General features: G+C 41.2%; 1 long non-coding RNA gene across 3 annotated transcripts in view; it reads right to left on the bottom strand.

The window, feature by feature from the left end:
* The window catches only part of LOC117825475, a 90,206-nt gene that overhangs the window by 43,414 nt on the left and 28,430 nt on the right, over positions 1–18,362 (bottom strand). For all 3 annotated transcript variants that reach the window (XR_004633851.1, XR_004633849.1, XR_004633850.1), the window contains one exon: positions 3,502–3,703. This is a non-coding gene — a long non-coding RNA (uncharacterized LOC117825475). The remainder of the gene's footprint in view (positions 1–3,501; positions 3,704–18,362) is intronic.

Below are 18,362 nucleotides of genomic sequence, written 5' to 3' on the forward strand. Positions count from 1 at the left end.
CAGGCCCTGTTTAGGTGTTTGATCCTTTTGTTGGACTCAACTCTTTCCTTAGAAAGAAAAGGGCAAACTCTTCATGTATGTGCTCATGTAGTGTATATGTGAGTGTACATGTAAGCCAGCAGGGGATCTGTTTGATCACATTCAGCAGAGGTGCGAGGTTAGAGTGAGCGGAAGGGGAGCAGACACACACACAAACATAAACACACATAAAAGAGAGAGTTAGATAAAGGGCGGACTGCATGAGGAAACACATGGCATCATGAGAAGGCAGGTAGTGTCTGTAATATCAACAGAGGTCTAAACTGCAGATTGTCGAAGAAAGAAAGGGCAGTGGGCCGGAGACTAAAGACGGGATGGAGGGGTCGGTGGAACTGACGGGGGGTCTTTCTGAGTCTAGTTTACCCAGCTGGACGACCAGGAGACCCAGACAGAGCCCTGATGTCACCTACAGCACCCTGCCCTCCCAATTCCCCGACTTCCTGTCCCCGCCGGAGTGATGTCACAGGCCAGCTGGGGATGTCACGTCCACAGCCCCGCCCCTTCCCTTCCCCTCCATCCGTCCCGTCTCTCAACTCTGCTTCAATCACTGGCGTCCCACTGTGACCCGGGACAGTGAATGCAGCACGTACCAAAACACAGACAGCAAGGCATATTGTGCACAGAGTTGACACACATAAAGTCATTATTGTGTAATATAGACAGAGCAAGGAGATGAAATACTAATAAATACAACAACAAAACCAACCGTGTGATCTGTAACACAGCCTAATTGGTTTATTGTGTTATCTAACTCACTTGTTTCCACTCTGAAGAAAAAAAGGGGAAATAACCCAAACCCCGAGGAGAACAGCTCGCTAAAACTGAAACATGACTCGAGTGGTTGCACCGGATCCAATGACCTCACCAACCTCTACCCTGAAAACTCTGCACCTCAACGTGAGCAACTGATCCAAACCAGCCGTGACTGCTGATTTGATTATGATTGCTCACGAAAACAGGTGTAGAGCAAGTGAACCAAGGTGTGGAAGTGAAGCTGTGTGTGCTAATATCAGTTATCACCAATCATAACTCCATTTTGGCTTATAAATCACCTACAAGCCTTTTTTAAATACTCAGATTTCAAGCCTGATAATTATGAACAGCATTCAACCCTGTCTTTAAAGCAGGATCACTACTGGGAGGAAGTGAAGTGACAGATTTATAGCTGAATGTGATCATAAAGAGCGCTGAAGCATGTTCAACCTCTTTGGGCCATCTCAAGCTAATGAAATAGCAAATGAAATACCATACAAGCAGAGATCCTGGTACAGAGCAAAAGAGGGGACATGAAGCATCTCTTAGTTCCTTTATCTATTCTCTTATCTGTTTATGCATGTGTTTACTAACAAGTTTGTCTATCAATTCAATTTAAAAACTAAATCCAAAAACGAATCTATCCAGAAAGAAGCATATATCTTTGCTCAACAACTTTTGAAACATTATTAAAAAAGTCCTTCTCAGACAATTTAAGCATGATGATTCTGTCCACTGAGGCTGGTGATGTGATCTGGCTAAAATATCCTGGAAGTGCCTCAAATTTGACAATTAAAATCTGTTATTTAAAAAAATCTGTTTTGAAACATATAAGGAATAGTGCTGAAAATATATCACAACACTAAAGACCATAATTGATGCAGGCCCAAAGTGGACATGCATCAATTCAGTTTTCATTCTCTTTCCTGAGATAACAAGTCATTTCCAGCTGTTTTCTTTACATCTTAAATTATTTATATCCCTATTTCGGGATAACAGAATAGTGTTCCCATTTTAATAGATTAACTTATCTCATTATCTCAAGATAAACAAAGCTTGGTTTCACATGCTATGGGGATCATTTTTTGGCAATCTAGAAAACTAAACAATAGGTTGTTGCCTGTGATACGTCAGACCATGTTACATCATGTTGCCGTTGTCTACACTCATGAGGTAAGTTAAACTTATTTCAGCGTTTGTTTGTGCCTTTGCAGCACTTGGGATATGAGTTACAATCATCTGACCTTAAGTCCAAATCACTAGAAAACAGAATCAACTTGTTATCATGATCTGATTTAATTAAATGTATGGACGCATGTCCACTATGGGCTACTGTAAAAAAAAACAAAGTTGTATCAATGTAAAACACAGAATAATGTAAAGAGGATGAAGTAGTTAATTAATAATCAAAGATGGGATTTATTTTTGACAGAGTTTATTTTATGGATCATTTGTTTGCTCAGGCTCAGATAACTTTTATTATCTTACATGATGATAACTCCATTTAAATTGTCATTCTGTTCTTTCAATAATTCTGAAAGAGTAAATATTTGATGATCTCTGCTACTATATTTAAGGTTAGCAGAGTGATTCATCACAATTGTCTGTGTTTGTTTGTGCTGTGGCTGAGGTGGACTTTAAATGAGTTTGGGATAGATAGCAGTAGTTGTCCCCATGAATGCTTTGGGTTTATTTAGTTAATAAGATTATAGTGACCAGACAAAATGGGTTAGACAATTAGCTTACATCACACAAATAAAGTGGTTACAACGCATTTTTATCAGTTTAATGTGGGTTGAAGCTGAGTTGTAAATAACTCACCTAGACTGTATTTATCAATAGTTATATGTGCACAGGTAAACAAAGATAGAATGTTTTTTCATTCTTCCAGTCCCTCGTTCACTTTTACAAACCATTCACAAATATCATTAGAGGAAAATCTCCCTCATTCATACTCCTTCTCATGAGCAGTCAGAGACTGCAGCACAGATCTACTTGATTTAATTGTTGAGTGAGGGAGAGAGAGAGAGAGAGAGAGAGAGAGAGAGAGAGAGAGAGAGAGAGAGAGGGAAATGAGGTCTGTGCCCCCCACCCACACACACAGTTACGTGCCGGCCGACAGGACCCCCCTTGTGGAAACTGAACACCACACTCTTCCTCCCTTTAGGCATCCCCTCTCCCCTGCCCTGAACCCACCCTGTCCCCTGCTGGCCACTGTCCTTAGCCAAACACACTACACACTCACACACATGCATGCGCACACACTTGGAGTACCCGACTTTCTCACACACCCACACTAACCCGCTCACACTGTGCAAACACTCTCTGAACTTTAATATTGGATTATGTTTCAGTGATGCACAGGCAGATACACACACACACTCACACACTCACACACACACACACACACACACACACACACACACACACACACACACACACACACACACACACACACACACACACACACACACACACACACAGACGGGATCCTTCTGCAAACACACACATCCTCTCACTTTCTTTGATGGATGAGGAAATGCTCACACAAACACATAAACAAGACCTCCATCCCAGACCACATTACATCTGTGCGCTTTTCCTTGAGCTTTAGCTGAGTCTTTCAGGACCTGACGTATCTGGACACTCCGCCTCTCCTCCTCTCTCTCTTTCTCTCTCTCTCTCTCTTTCTCCCGACTCAGGCCCTACCTGATTGTCTGCTTGTTTTCCCTGGCGGCTCCCAGCTTCCGTTCCCAGGCTGGGAGGTTGGAGGTGGGATCGAAACCTACGACACATACTTTCCACCCCTAAAGGCTGAGGGCCAGTGGCGGTTCCTCCTGTCCATGGCTCTGCAGGAAGCACTTAAGCCATGTTGCTGCCCACCAGCTCCAATTGCTCCACTGGTTCAGGCCTGTGGTAGACAGAGGGTACAGATTGAATGGGTGCCTAAGACAGGTGGAAGAAAAGTGCAGAGTTCAGAGTGTGAGGATGTAGGATGGCAATCTGTCTGGTTTTGATTGGATGTAGATCTCAAGTGGGTACATCCAAAAATCTCAACCAAACAATGAATGCAAGCATACAAACTCAGATATTTGTCCCTCCTCTAACCGTCCTAGTTAAAACTTATTTACACTTGTGAACCAATCCAAAGGTACAGGTGTTACAACCAACCTGTATGAAACAACAGATGGACGAGATGCTCTTGAAGTTTATTTATTTTGCATGGTATACATTTCTGTTATTGCTGCCTTCTCGCTATAGTTGAAGCCCTGAAAAGATAGCCGGTGCCCCCAGAGAATAAATCATTATCTGCGAATAGCCAGTGGAGATTGAATGTGAACCAACATTATTTTTATATTTTGCCAGCTTCATATGGACTTGGTTTGAGAGGTTCAGCTGGCTGATGGAGTTTGAAAATGTAGTATTAAACAAAAGACTAATGGGGCGCCAGTTTGGCCAATTAGTTAAGTGGTGCGCCCCATGTATGGAGGCTCAAGTTTCGAAACTTGGTACTAAATGGGGGACTATAGCCTGCATGTCACTGCCCCCTCTCTCCCTGTTTCCTGCCCTATCCACTGTCCTGTCCTCTCTAAATAAAGGCATAAAAGCCCAAAAATATAACCTCAGAAAAATAGAGGACTTAAGAGTTAAAAGCAAAAGTAGCAGTGTGAAACGATAGAACAGCAGTTGAAACCTGAACCTTTTTATCACTTGCATAAACTGGTTTATTGTTCTGCTTTAATGCTGCACCTGCATGTCCCTATTCTGCACCTTTAACCAGTGGGAAACTTCTTGCTTGAGTGGAGGCTCTTCTTGGAGTTATCATGGCCCCTGTGATTAGCACAAATGACTCTCATTATGTGGTAATGCTGTAATTACATGACCCAGAGTGCTGCCCCGCTGTGGTGCGCTACAATTTCTATCACTGGAAGTGACGGCGCTCACACACCCACCACTCTGTGAAAGTTGTAGCTCATTTGTAGGGAGATAATTCTCTCTCCACAGTTGTTTGCCTGTGAGGTATTTCAAGCTGGATTTAGTTTTTTATGTTAGGGGTTAGGCCATTGTGTCACTGTTGGGGGTTTGATGTAGTCAGACATGGACAAACAATAACTGAGTCACTCATATGTTCTGTTTTATATGAACCAAGTACTTTGGTAATCCACCCAGATCACTTAATGGTAATTTGGTACCCATTTCCTCGTTCAGCAAGCTTTCATGTAGGCCCAGTAATCATCTGCAGAGAGCTTGAACTGTACGTTAAACCACTAAAGCCCAAAACCAGCTGCACAAGCCAATAAAATGACAAGTAAGGATGTGTTATTAGACATTAGGACTTCTTTACCAGGCGCTGGGTACAAGAACTGCTCAGAAGAAAAAGCAGATTTCTAAAAAATCAGAGTGCTGGTTTGCCTCAGAGTTTCTGATCTTGTTTTGTAGTCGTGAGTTTGGAGGAAACACAGACACTTACTGTTTCTTGCAGACTCTGTTTAAAAGCAAGAGTGGCTTTTGTAAAACATGGGTCAGTAATAACACACTTCAGTGCTGAATGATATCATTTGGCACTGGAACTGAAATTCTGAGTAGCGAATCAACTAAGAAAGTTCTTGGCAACTGACTCTTCAGTTTCTCTGCAAGTGGGGGATTAACCACAGATAAATGGTAAACCACATATGAATTTATTGATTAGAGAGAAATAAAAGTTGTGACTGAGATCTGATAAGCGGTTACTACGATGAGCGAGAAAAGATAGCACTAATCGCCTGACACAGTCAGGCTGATAGAGGCAGGACAGAAGTGCAGCAAATAAACAGCTAGGATGAGTCAGCTCTGAGCGTTTACTTCCTGACTGATCAAGTATTACAACACTCCAATAAGTGACTGGAGAGATGTTTTATATGAAGCATTCTGGACAGGCTTGGCTTGAGAAATCTTTGGAAGGATTTAGGAAGAAAGCAACATCAGTAGGTCCAACCAGCCAACTTAAACAATAATATGGATGGTCTAGTCTATAAACTTGTAAGATAATTTATTGTTTCCTTGGTTATGTGAAATCAAATAGTTATGGGAGAGGATTTGGGCGACTGGAAAAATAAATAAAGGAGCAATATTTTATTTTAGTTCTGACTTTAAAGCTGCTGTTGGTAGGAATGGTGTAAAAACTGTACTTTTTTCTGCTGGGTTTGGAGAAAATGTCATACTACCTATTGGTACTCATCTGTAAGTGCAGTAATTTGAGATTATAGTGAAATCTCTGTGTTTTCCAATGCCTTTGAATCAAGCAATGTTATTTTTCCCCTTGTTCCCCTTATCATGGACCAATCAGAGCTACTCCCAACCCTCTGTCCTGATTGGTCGAGTGGCGGCCCCACTACGTCGCCCTGATTGGCTGGGAAGCCACTACTTCCTCATAGAACGTGCACAATGATCTTTTGTGGGCGGGGTTACAACAGCAGAGAGTGGAGTGTTGACATTCTAAATCTCTATCAGAACTGATGTTTATATCACGACTACCAACAGCAGCTTTAATCCCAGAATTAAAAATATATATATTGCACTTTAATCTTTTTTTTCAAGTGACCCTAATCTTGTTCAGTAAATAGTAAATGCTATAGAAAGTAGGGGTTCCCTTTGAAATGCAATTAAGAAGAAATATCCTCGACACAGAATCCTCAAAACTAGGGTTTGTAACATCATTTGATAGCCTGATAATCCCGGCAGATCTGACCAACAACAAACTTTTATTACCTTATAATGGGGAACAAGTTACATTAGAATTGTCACACCTGCAAATATTATTTAAAAGAAGCAATGGTATCAGAAATTTAGTCACATAGTTGCGTCTGCTGGGTTGCCTATGGCCTACAAGACATACAGTAGTTTCCCTGCATCAACCTTTTAAAAGCAGCAAATGAAGAAATACTGACAGTGAGTATTCAAAAATGTCATCCTTGAACATAATCCAGGATTTTACAGAATCGTCCAATTGGAATGTTTAGTCTGGTAAGTGGGATGCTTTCACTCTTTGACACTTGGGGCCCCTCCAATCAGCCCTCATCTCTTGAATTCTTCAATGTTCCACAAGAAGCACAGTCACATGGAAGATAACCAAAAATGAAGGCCCACATATGCTCAGGCCATAATTTCAACATAAACTCTGTATTGAGCTTGACACTCAGCTGCTGTCCCCTCTCTGACTGTGACAGTGTGATCACCTCCTTTGACATTTGCCTTTGCCCACCTCCACAACCCCCAGCACTCCAACCTGACCCTGACCTGTTAGCCTTTAACTGGAGTATGTTTCCAGCTTGTGCACAAACACTGAGCTTAAGTATGAGTATAAAAGATGATGCATAGTGATAAGCAATTTTAAATGTAGACATTGAGAAAACCACAGTATCTGATAAAGAGCTGGTCACTAGCAGCAGTTAGTTTGTCCCAGCAGCCTCTGTGGTGCTTCTCCACTGTTAAAAAATATGGTCAATTATTATCCTGACATTAGAATTAGAATTAGAATGAGGAAAGCTGTTTCCCAGTCAGTGATACTGACAAAATATTTTTTCCCATTATCCACAATTTTGCATGGGTGCAATCCTTTTGCAGGTTTTAACTCTTTGTCTATGAATTCTGTTGTAAGAAACAAATAAACATAAAATACAGTATACAGAAATATAGAGGGAACATGCAACTACAGCACATTTAAAAAAAAGTTAAATCACAATAACTTGCATAGAAGTTAGTTCATCAAAAAAATCACACACATTAGTTTATTGATTTATCAAGCTTGATTTGAGGGTCTCATGAGCTCATTTGCTTGCTCTAATTTTTTTTCATTTTCTATTCCTGTAAGTCTTTTCTGAGCTATGCTCACCACAACTCGACCTGGTTTATTGTAAACACCAGTGGAAGTATCTTCAGAGGAAACACAGGAAACTGTGATTGGTTAACTAAATCTGCATAGAAATATGACATAGATTTGGGCCTCTTTTTAAGTGACTGATTATTTTTTAGCAAAAGCACTAGACATGCTATCCAAATTTACAGTAATCTGCATGTGGTCATTACAGTTTTACATTGTGCAACTGACAAGTTTGGATGCAGGTTCTGCATGGAAAAATGATGCAAATATGTTCAAGTTGTGTAATGAAAAAGATAACTTTAGCTCATCTATGCTAACAGGAACCACGCTTGAAGAACACCATGTTGCAGGGCAAAGAAAGCGCCAACACATCTGGGAGTAAAAATCAGGTTTAGCAGAAACTGATTCAAAGCTTAGTCTGGCCTCTTGGTTCACTATTATTAGAGGGCGTGAGTGAGTGGACTAATCCTGATTGAATTACACAGTAAACTCAGTGGCTGGGTATCCAGAGCTGAGACAGTGTCCTTTGTGTACCCTCCTCTCAGAGCAGGAAGCTGCCAGCCTCTCTGAGATTACGCCTGTTTCCTCTCTCTTCAGTGCACTCCCTGCAACCCCGTGGCCTCGTGACCTTCCTCCTCGCACGTATGGCACACACACCACCAGCCAAGGAGCGTGCCAGCTGGCTTGTGACACAAGCACATACACACACACACACACACACACACTGACACACAAACAAGCCACTAAATCATCTCTCAGAAAATGACACTCGAGTTCAATTTGAAAACAATATGGCCTTTCCTGGCACAGGGCTGGAATGCTGAAGCGTTCAGCAGACACAACACAGTCACGAATGTCAATACTGTATCCTTATACAGCACTTCAATACACCCCCCCACCCCCTTCCCTGACCCCCCGTCCCCCCCCCCGTCCCCCAACAAATTGTGGCAGTAATTTTTCCCTCTCGCTGAGTTTTACGAGCCATAATGTGAAGCACCTGTAGCCAAAGAGAGGCCAGACGTGGGCTGCAGGAGTGTGTCTGTGACCCAACTTTAGCCTAGCAGGAGACACACACACACACACACACACACACACACACACACACACACACACACACACACACACACACACACACACACACACACACACACGCACACACACACACACACACACACACACACACTCACAGGCACTGGACTAATTATCATGATCAACATTCATAATCTCCTGATGATGAAGCCTATTGTTTTTATGATATCCTGACTTTCCCTTGCTGCCATATTGAAGTGGAAATCTATTTTTTCTAATCAGAAAATATCTTAAAAACGAACTAATCGAACTCCACTGTGTTTCGAACCGATAATCATGGTGCCCTGAGGATGAACCCTCAATACATTAAATGTCAACATTAATGTATCTGTACTAAATCAAGGGTGGATTGTCACAACAATCAATCCTAAAAACAGATGATCCCTGACTTTTTCTCTGGCAACATTATGTGGGACAAAAACTTCACTTTTGTACAGTTACTTGTGTCCTGTCTTTAACATATGTGCAAAATATAGCTTGACAGACAGCTAAACTCTTTCCTGACATCAAGACTCTGAAGATGTTGTCCCCAGGTTTATTCATGCAGAAAAGTGTGAAACCATTTTGCTATCAAAGGTGTGAAACGTTTCTGCAGATGTCACTGGATTGTTCAGGCCGTAGCATAACACCAACAACATGTTTTCTTATACTTTCTTACTTCCTGATTACAGGTTATGTGACATCATTACCTGAGACATGCTTCCTGCAGCTCTTAAAGAGATCACAACCAAAACTGAAAAACTACCAAAACACACAGTAAACATGTCAACTATGTAACAGCACAATTTGGTTCATCTTCATACCATAAAAAACAATAACTTCTTATCATGAACATTACAGCATCACACACTAACTGATGTAATGTGAGGGTTTGATGTATGATGATTGGGTCATTCTATCAATAAGAAACAGCATAATAGAGATGGATAACTTCTTACTCAAGAGCACTTTGCTGTAGTCACACTTGATCGGCATAACATCAACACACCCTTGTTACCCAATCACATGTCAAAGAACCAACCAATAAGAGGCTAGTATGACCAAGCTCCAGGTAAATGTAATGACAACCACAGAAGTACATTCAAGGTGTTTTGGTCACCGCTACAAGATGCTGTAGAAATTATTCTAACTGTGTAAATACACAAATAATAACTATAACATATACATACTTTAACCTGTATTTCAATACACGAAATAACTCAAATGATTAATTTACTTTGATGTTAAAGCTGACAGTAGTGTTGCTGTGGGCTGTAAGGCTTGATACTGTAGTGTACTGGTATCTCTACAAACCTTTCGGGAAATGAGACCAAAGACTATCACACTGAAAGCAATGCTAAGATGTCACTGATAAAGTAAACATTAATTTTAGCCAATATTACAAGCTTCATATCAATAACCACCCACTGGAACCACAGAGATAAGAGGGCAAGGGAGTGATGACATGATAACCCTTTCTCTGAAGTGGTAGATGCAATGGAATAAAGGGACTTTATTAAGTAATTCATGTCTCATTTCTTATCAGTCAGCTTGTATCAGAAGGCAAACTTCTGACAGGAGTATAGGATGATGCAATGAAAAATGTCAACTGTGCATCTTCTTGCATTAACTGAGGTCACATTTAACACTCCAAGGTTCATTGCACTTGCTGTAAAATTGAGGGTGAGACTTCTCTCTTCTCCCTGTGTGTGTGAGAGTTGAACTGTGTATACCTGTTCTATTGAGGCCACATGTAACACCAAGGCACTCAGCTTGCTATGAAAACACAGGGTCATTAGTCCGAGCACCAGGCTGTAACCTGCAGTTCTCTGAGGTTTTAGGTCAGCTGCTTTCTATTACTTCAGGGGGTTGACTTGGTGCAGACTAAAAGCCTGTTAACCCTGACCGAGTCACCAAGCTCGGATCCAAACACTGATGCCATTGATGGCCTTTTGCTCTGAGTCACTCTGGAGAAAAGCTGCAGTCTAGAGGTTGTGTTCACGTGTCTGAACACACAGAACATGCTAACTGGCGGTGACCCGGTCACTGCTGCGGTATCCTCCACATAAAAGCCACTTCAATCTGTGAAATAGTGGTGCAAGCTGCTATTATTTGTAGTCAGCCATGCAGTAGGATTACACATGTGGTTTCTGGACACATCGCCTTTAATTATCATTAAGAAGATTTGAGTAAAGTGAACTCACTATTTAGTTTGGCCAATTAAAGTACAACTGTCAATTGACTGGATTGCAGTAGGGGTATAATTGTCACAAGAAGCCTGTCGCCACAGTTGTACCGCAGACAAATACACAGAAGTGGCAGAGGCCTCAGCTGAAAGTGCTCTATGACTCAGCTCCAGAGTATACAGAGTTGTGTCTGTGCATTTTTCATGTGTTGTCTTTCTTGTTTGTTCAAGTTTGAGTCTTTAGTTTATCTGGGGAAGCAGGGGTAAAAAAACATCCATTTGAATGTATCAGACTACACAAGTTTGTTAACCAAAAATGTCATGGATATAAAGGGCTGTCGAAATTGACGGGATAATAACGCGTTAACTCAAATTCTCCTTAACACCACTAATTTATTTGACGCGTGATTAATGTGCGCCATTCTGTGTATGACCCTCGGCCCGCCCCGTAGTTTGGGAAATCAGGAATCGATACAGCAGTAACATAACATTGTGGATGACAAGAAGAAATGAATAAAGAGGGTGTTTTGAATGTTCAGCTTTAAAGCACTGTCAGATGGTTCTCTGGACAAGACCAAAGTTATCTGCATTTACTGTTGATGTGATGGAGACGCATGGACAATGCGTCTGTTGTTGTGATGCATGAGCTCAATCACTTTTTGTTGAGCTGCTTAAAAAAACAGGATGTTTAGTTAGTTGGATATTACATGGTGGTAGTGTAGCGCCGTTACTTGTTTAATCTCTTCTGAACTGTTAAACTTCAACAACCAGAAACTGAATTAATTATACTTCAGGGCTGTAGGGAAGAAAGAGCACGGGACAAGTTCTGCTGTGCGTCGTGATGCCTTTAATGACTCTTCCTCAACATAGGACAACAGCACATCCAACACATGTGACACCTTCACGCTAACTCAAAACCATATCACCCTGAGCAACCTTAAAGAGGCAGAACAATATATGAAATAGAAGTATTTCCAACTTCATTAAAGAACTCAGTGATACAAATACTTAGACCAAAATAAATCTCATCTTATAGTATTATTAAGTAATGTTACATTCAGGTCAAAATTCCCTTTCAGCATATTTTTTGAGCATGCAGTACCTTTGATGTTGTGTGGCGATTGTTCTGGACAGTATTTATCATTGTTTTGGATTGCTGCAATAATAATAAACATGCATTTGCATAAAGCAAGCATATTTGTCCACTCCCATGTTGATAAGAGTATTAAAAACTTATCCCTTTAAGGTACATTTAGAACAGATAAAAAAATGTGCAATCAATCTGAGATTAATCGTCAGTTAACTATGGACATCATACGAACTATCGCGATTAAATATTTTAATCAATTGACAGCTGTAAAAATAACTGATTAAATAAGTCATAGAGAAGTGGGCAGAAACTTTTGCTTTGTTGTCTGCTATGCAAAATCAGAGGTTCTCTAAAACAAAAGTAGCGTTTGTGGTTGAAAGCATTTTTACTTCACTCACAAAATTTATATGTCAACATTTCAAAAGGTGTTTGCCGATTCATACCCCAAGTACTGCACCAAAGTCAAGTGGGAGGGGGCATGTATGCCTTCCTTCGCCGATATAAATATGACCAAGAAAGGGATGTATGAATTATTTCAAGCTTTCATTATTTATTCTAGTAAACAATACTCTTTCACCAGCTGATAGTAACACAGTTGCTGCTGCTTGCTGTAGGTATTTCAGTACAGTTGTCTAGCAATACAAGATAAAAGGCAGCTAGCAAGGAAATTCTTCCATCCCCTCTCCTAACTTTCACCAGGTAACAGCTAATTTGCTACCATCGTGTGGTAACAGCTAGTTTCTGCCCGTGTTTTAAAATAAATACCTTCTCAGGACTGAAGGTTTTGGGGTGCTTAAGATGTCAACAGTGAGAAATGTAAGTGCTTAACTAGACAATATCCTGGAGCCAGCTAGCAGTTTCAAATACAAATCCTTCATTGTGTATTTTAAGTACAATGCATATCTGTTAATTAGAACATGAGCAAACTAGTATCTAGTTAACTGTTGGTCTGATTAGTTTCAGGTTAAGATTTTGTTTGTTTTTTCAATTACCAATTAATTTAGCAATAAGTAGAGTACAGTTCTTATTTATGCGCTTTGAGAAATAAATTTGTGATGTTTCAATTGAAATGCCACGCACAAACATTTCACAGTTTTACTGCTACAGCTTAACTGTTGCACCTCACCTTCTACCATTACTCTTTAACACCTGGTCCCAACCTTTGGTCTGTGGTTTCTTTGGCCCTCACTTGTTGAACCCCGGGCCTTGGATGGCTCTAATCAAAGACTTATTTTGATTCAGGTCCAGCAAATAACATGTTCAGTCAATGAAGAAATAGCTGCAGGGCAATGTGGCTTGTTTGAAATGGAAATTAGTGCAGCTTCTTCCTCTCCAAGCTACCACCAGGACTCACAATGGTAATTCCCCAACTAATTTATCAGTGTGAATCAATTCCAAACGAATAGATTATTCATTTTTTTCCGGAAGGATGCCATCTGTGATGGATCAGAGGCTTGTGAGGAGCTGCAGAAAGTATGTTACAGTGTGTTTGAGTGTAAACCTGGGCTCAGTAGAAACACTTAAAGCCTTTGATAAACATTCTTATCTAGAGGTGAGATGTTGAAATATGATCTGCTCAGACAGAACAGTGAGCCAAAGCCCAAGGGGTGTGTGTTTGTGTGTGAGTGTGTGTATGTGTGTCTATTAGTTTAAAGGCAGTTGTCCCCACATCGCCTCTTTCTCTTCATCTGCAGCGCTGTGGGCCTGTTTTTATCGGCTCCATCTCCGGAGCCGACAGAAATGTGTGCCCACCCATGTAGTTAGCTCTCTGCGTGTTGGTGTCGTCTGTGTGAAAATATCAGCGTGTGTCTGTGCATTTATATGTGTGTGTGGGTGTGTGTGCCAGCCAGCAGGCCGGGACGCTGTTCAAAATATTTTGGCTGATTTATAGAGTTTCCTCAGGGTTTGGAGAGATCCCCTTAATGACTAAATACAGTGAAGGGTCTGTGTGGGGACAGCCAAGTTTAATGACTAAGCTGGTGCCAACTCCAGCTCACACACATACACACAAGCACACGCAGACACTTGCACAGGTATTTATGTCATGTAGAACACACAGGCATATTAAAAGAGATCACTTATCCTGACATGGCTTTATGTAAATTCACATAGCAAGTGATAAAGCAAAGCAACACACCAAGTCACCATATGGACAATAACACAATAAATTTAATCTCACTTATTCCCCTCAGGAACATTTGATCCTTTGGCACTTCATCGAGTCAACCCCAAGTTTGAAAGCTTTGACAGCCATAACGCAACTTTCCGTGCGTCCATTCAAATCCAATCTCTGAACTTTGTGGCTTTCAGCTGACAAGGTTAAGGTGGCTGACTACTCTGGGCATCTAGTGTAGCCAGAGATTAGAGGGTAGTGATGAAGCACTTCTGACAAAGACACCTTTTCTGGTGCATTAAGTTGTTTACGTCCGACAGTCAACTTGAAAGTGAGAATGGAGTGGGTGTAGAGAAATGGCATCCAGGAGGGGATTATGAGTTGCACTTTCATGCAGATATCTGTTTGTTTACAGTAACTTAGGACAAATCATCATTAGATGACTGTATTACCTGATAGCATTCCACCCCTTTAACTTCTCTTACTCACAGAGTGTCCCTGTGAGTAAGAACGCCACAGCATGCAAGCATCTGATGTAGCGACAGATGCTCGCTGTCTACACTGCATCCATGAAAAATACACTTCTGTTACGCCATGTAGACAAACCACACTGCTATCAGCTGTGTTCAGGAGTTCAGTTCACAAACAGAATGCCCCTGGCATTGACACAAGGGAAGTCAAAACACTTCAATCATGGATGTGGATATTATTAATTCACCACTATCTCCTTTTTGTTAAGCTATGAACACTCCCAATTTCATGAACAATTTCATGGCTATGAACACTCCCAGCTGCTCCTCATCCATATCTCTGCTAGCGATAGAAGTGAAAATAGAAACAGGGCATTGGTGCATTGTGTCACATTGCTTTGTGCTGCATGTCGTCTTGCTGATATCGCTTGCTTGCCTGTATTGTGTGCTGTTTGGATTGTTTTCCTCTGTATAGCCAAAGCTGAAGTGAATGATGCTACTTGAACGACAGATAAAAACTAGATTGCTCTGCATGTCTGTGCAGAATGTGAATAAGTGTGTCCTCACCAGTTTACCAAGTTTGAACAGGTAGAACTGATTTAAAATAATTTGATTATTCAAGCAGGTTCTATGAACAAATAAAATAATAAGTGGCTGCAAGAATTCAGATAAAACAAGTAAACTGTCGAACAAAATAGGCTGCATTTAATAAATTCAGTCTACGTTGTCCAGCTTGATCAAAATGTTAAGTGTGTGTAAAGAGTTATCATATTAGAGTTCTACAGCTCAAACTAATTATTTAATGTTTCAGTTAAGGCTGTTGAACAATACATTTTTTAATCACCATTAATCACATGATTGTCCATAGTTAACTCCTGATTAATCGCAATTTATTTGCATGTTTTATCTCTTCTAAATGTACCTTAAGGGTACATTTTTCAAGTTTTTAACACCCTTGGACAAACATTCGAGTAATGTGCAAATATATGTCTGTTGTCATTGCAACAATTGAAAACAATGAGAAATACTCTCTAGAAGATCCAGAATAACATTCAAAGGTACTTCATATTCAAAGCATAACATGGCAAACTCAAGCCCAACAAGCAGCAACAGACTGGCATACTCACCTAAATGTAACAGCACTTGGTAATACTAACACAATGTAGTGTCCAACTTTACACTTGTAAAGGTTAACTAAACATCCCCTGTTGCAGCTCAACACAAAATGATGAACCTCATGCATCACAACAACAGACACATTGTACAAGTACATTAGTCATTTTCCATAAATCAAGATCATTCCCTGGATCCTTTACACTCAAACAAATAATCTCACACAGTGTAACATAGTCCATCCTTACATGGGGAAAATCAAGGCCATGCTGGACAGCTTGCAATGGAAACGCCTGGCTAACTTTGGCGAGGAGGAGGAGACATCTCTGCATCAGCTTCGTTCTTGGCTAGCAAGTGGTATTTGAGCCTCAACATACTGGTAACCCAACTCACATCACTAGTAAATAACTTTGATCTTGTTGAGAGAAGCATCTAGCTGGCTTTGATGCTGAACTTATCATTCAAAAGACCTGTTTCTCTATCCATGTGTGCTCAGTGAGGTTTGGTTCTGCTTGCCCTTCACAACATTACTGCTGCACCAGTTCCTGATGTCCCACGTGGCGGGCCGAGGACAAAGAATGTACATACGTAAACTGCGCAGCATTAAAAGGAATTTGCGTTAGCGCATTGTTATCATGTCAACTTTTACAGCCCTACTTTCAACATGATACTTGTGAGGCAAACAGTAGAAATACACTGTTCATATCACAATGTTACCTACCAGGAATGGTGAACATTGTTATTATTTCATTGGATGATTCAGGGTCGCTAACTCCCCTGTGTCACCCCCTGGCCCCATCCAAATGAAAGGGCTGTAATCTGTACCTACAGAGATTTAGTGTGTCTGAACACAACTTTACATGTGTAGCCTGAAGCATATTTCAGTCTTTATGGCTGTTTTCTTAAAGCACTAACTGGGAACTTACAATGTCAAGCGGTCACCCAGGATGTTGCAATGTGGTAATCTTTGGTTTCTTGTTTGAATGGTTTTTAAAAGTCTTCTTTTAATCATCTTTAAATGTCTTCTTGTAATGATCCTGTAGTTTCTATATGAGTCTTGGGCTTTAAGGACAAAATGACTCACTCACAATGATCCCACTAAGCATTACACATCCTCATAGTCAACAATGTCACAGCTGCTTAGGATGATTTTTCAGAAAAACATGAAAACAAGTTGTTGGTGTGACAGCTTTAGTTATTTTAAAAGTCTGTGTTCTCTTTTTATTTTGGTGATTCTGATTGTGAGCCAGGCCTGTGTTCTAAGCCTCCACAGGGCAGCTCGAGTTGCAGTCGTCTGTTCATGGCCAGTTGAAATTTTCATCTATCAGTGAATTCTTATCAGGGTTTGAAAATGGGCCATTTACTTCCCACCCAGGCATTCAGCGCACTACCACATGGGACAAACATGATTCACAAACAGAAGGGTTTACGATAGGAATTCATCTACCAAGATAATCTGTGTCCTGAGGCCACAAGCTCCCCTCATATGGTGTTTTTACTGAGGCCACGTCGGACCCTTCAGAAGCAAAGTCTACTGGGTTAGATATGAGAGCACCCTGACCAGGACAAAGGGGTGATGAAAGGCTAGAGGAGGGCAGGAAGGATGGAGGGTGTTTGAAGTGGGAAGAGATCCTAGAAGCGTTTTATAGCTTTTTCTTATGCCCTTCTGCAGAGAGAGAGCAAAGGAGTGTCGTCCTTTTTTTTCAAACACATAAAGTTTGAGATTTAGATGATTTATAGAGAAAGGAAGAGCGGGAGAGAGGGAGAGAAAGAGAGAGGGAGGGGTGGTGGCAGGGGGGTTTAAACATGATGCAAACCATTTGGAGAGGGGAGAGGAGGTTGCCAGCACAGCCTGCTCTGTTTAAACTGGAGAGGAAGTGACCGTATATACAGCATGCCAGCAAACTCCCTCTCCCTCGCTGTCTTTCTCTATCTCCTCGTTTTCTTCTCTCACACACAAAAATCTGAGTTTAAGAAACTCCACGGAGAGTGTGCACACACTCACATCCACAGGGGTCAAACAATGGCCACTGGTTGGAGAGTGTGTTTGTTATTCTTATATTATGTTTCTTTACATCACCGTCACCGGGCCCATCACCGTTATTATCATTATTACTATTATTACAATCTGGAAAGCTGGGGGGCACACGGGAGAGCGAGAAGAAAGGAGCGTCGAGGGGCGAAGAGAGCCAAGAAAGAGAGACTGAAGAATGAAAGACAAAGAGCAAAAGGGAGGAGAGGAGGTCAGCGTTTTCCCTCAACAGCCGTCCACGACTTAATCTTATTCAGCTCTGATAGGAGCTTCCCAGGAAACAGGATTCATAGTAAGAAGTGTGAGATTAAAAGGCCGACAAAGAAGCATGAGGGAAAAGGAGATGACGGACATCAGACATCCTTGAGTATTGCGCTATTGGTCCTCAGTGGAGGATACCCAACCTCACCTTAAAGAAACAATTGAGGTCATTAGATTGGGTCTTACTGCCAGCGTTTGGATAATGTTTTTTAAACTTATCTTTTTGGCATCTTTGCCTTTATTTGATAGGATGGCTGAGAAGAGACAGGAAATTTGGGGAGTGGAGAGTGGGGGATGACATGCAGCAAAGGGTTGTGGCCTGCGATCAGGACTGTAGCCTCTGTACACCGGGTGCACACTTACACAGCAAGGCCAACCA

The sequence above is a fragment of the Notolabrus celidotus genome, chromosome 14 (genome assembly GCF_009762535.1).
Source record: "Notolabrus celidotus isolate fNotCel1 chromosome 14, fNotCel1.pri, whole genome shotgun sequence".
NCBI lineage: Eukaryota > Metazoa > Chordata > Actinopteri > Labriformes > Labridae > Notolabrus > Notolabrus celidotus.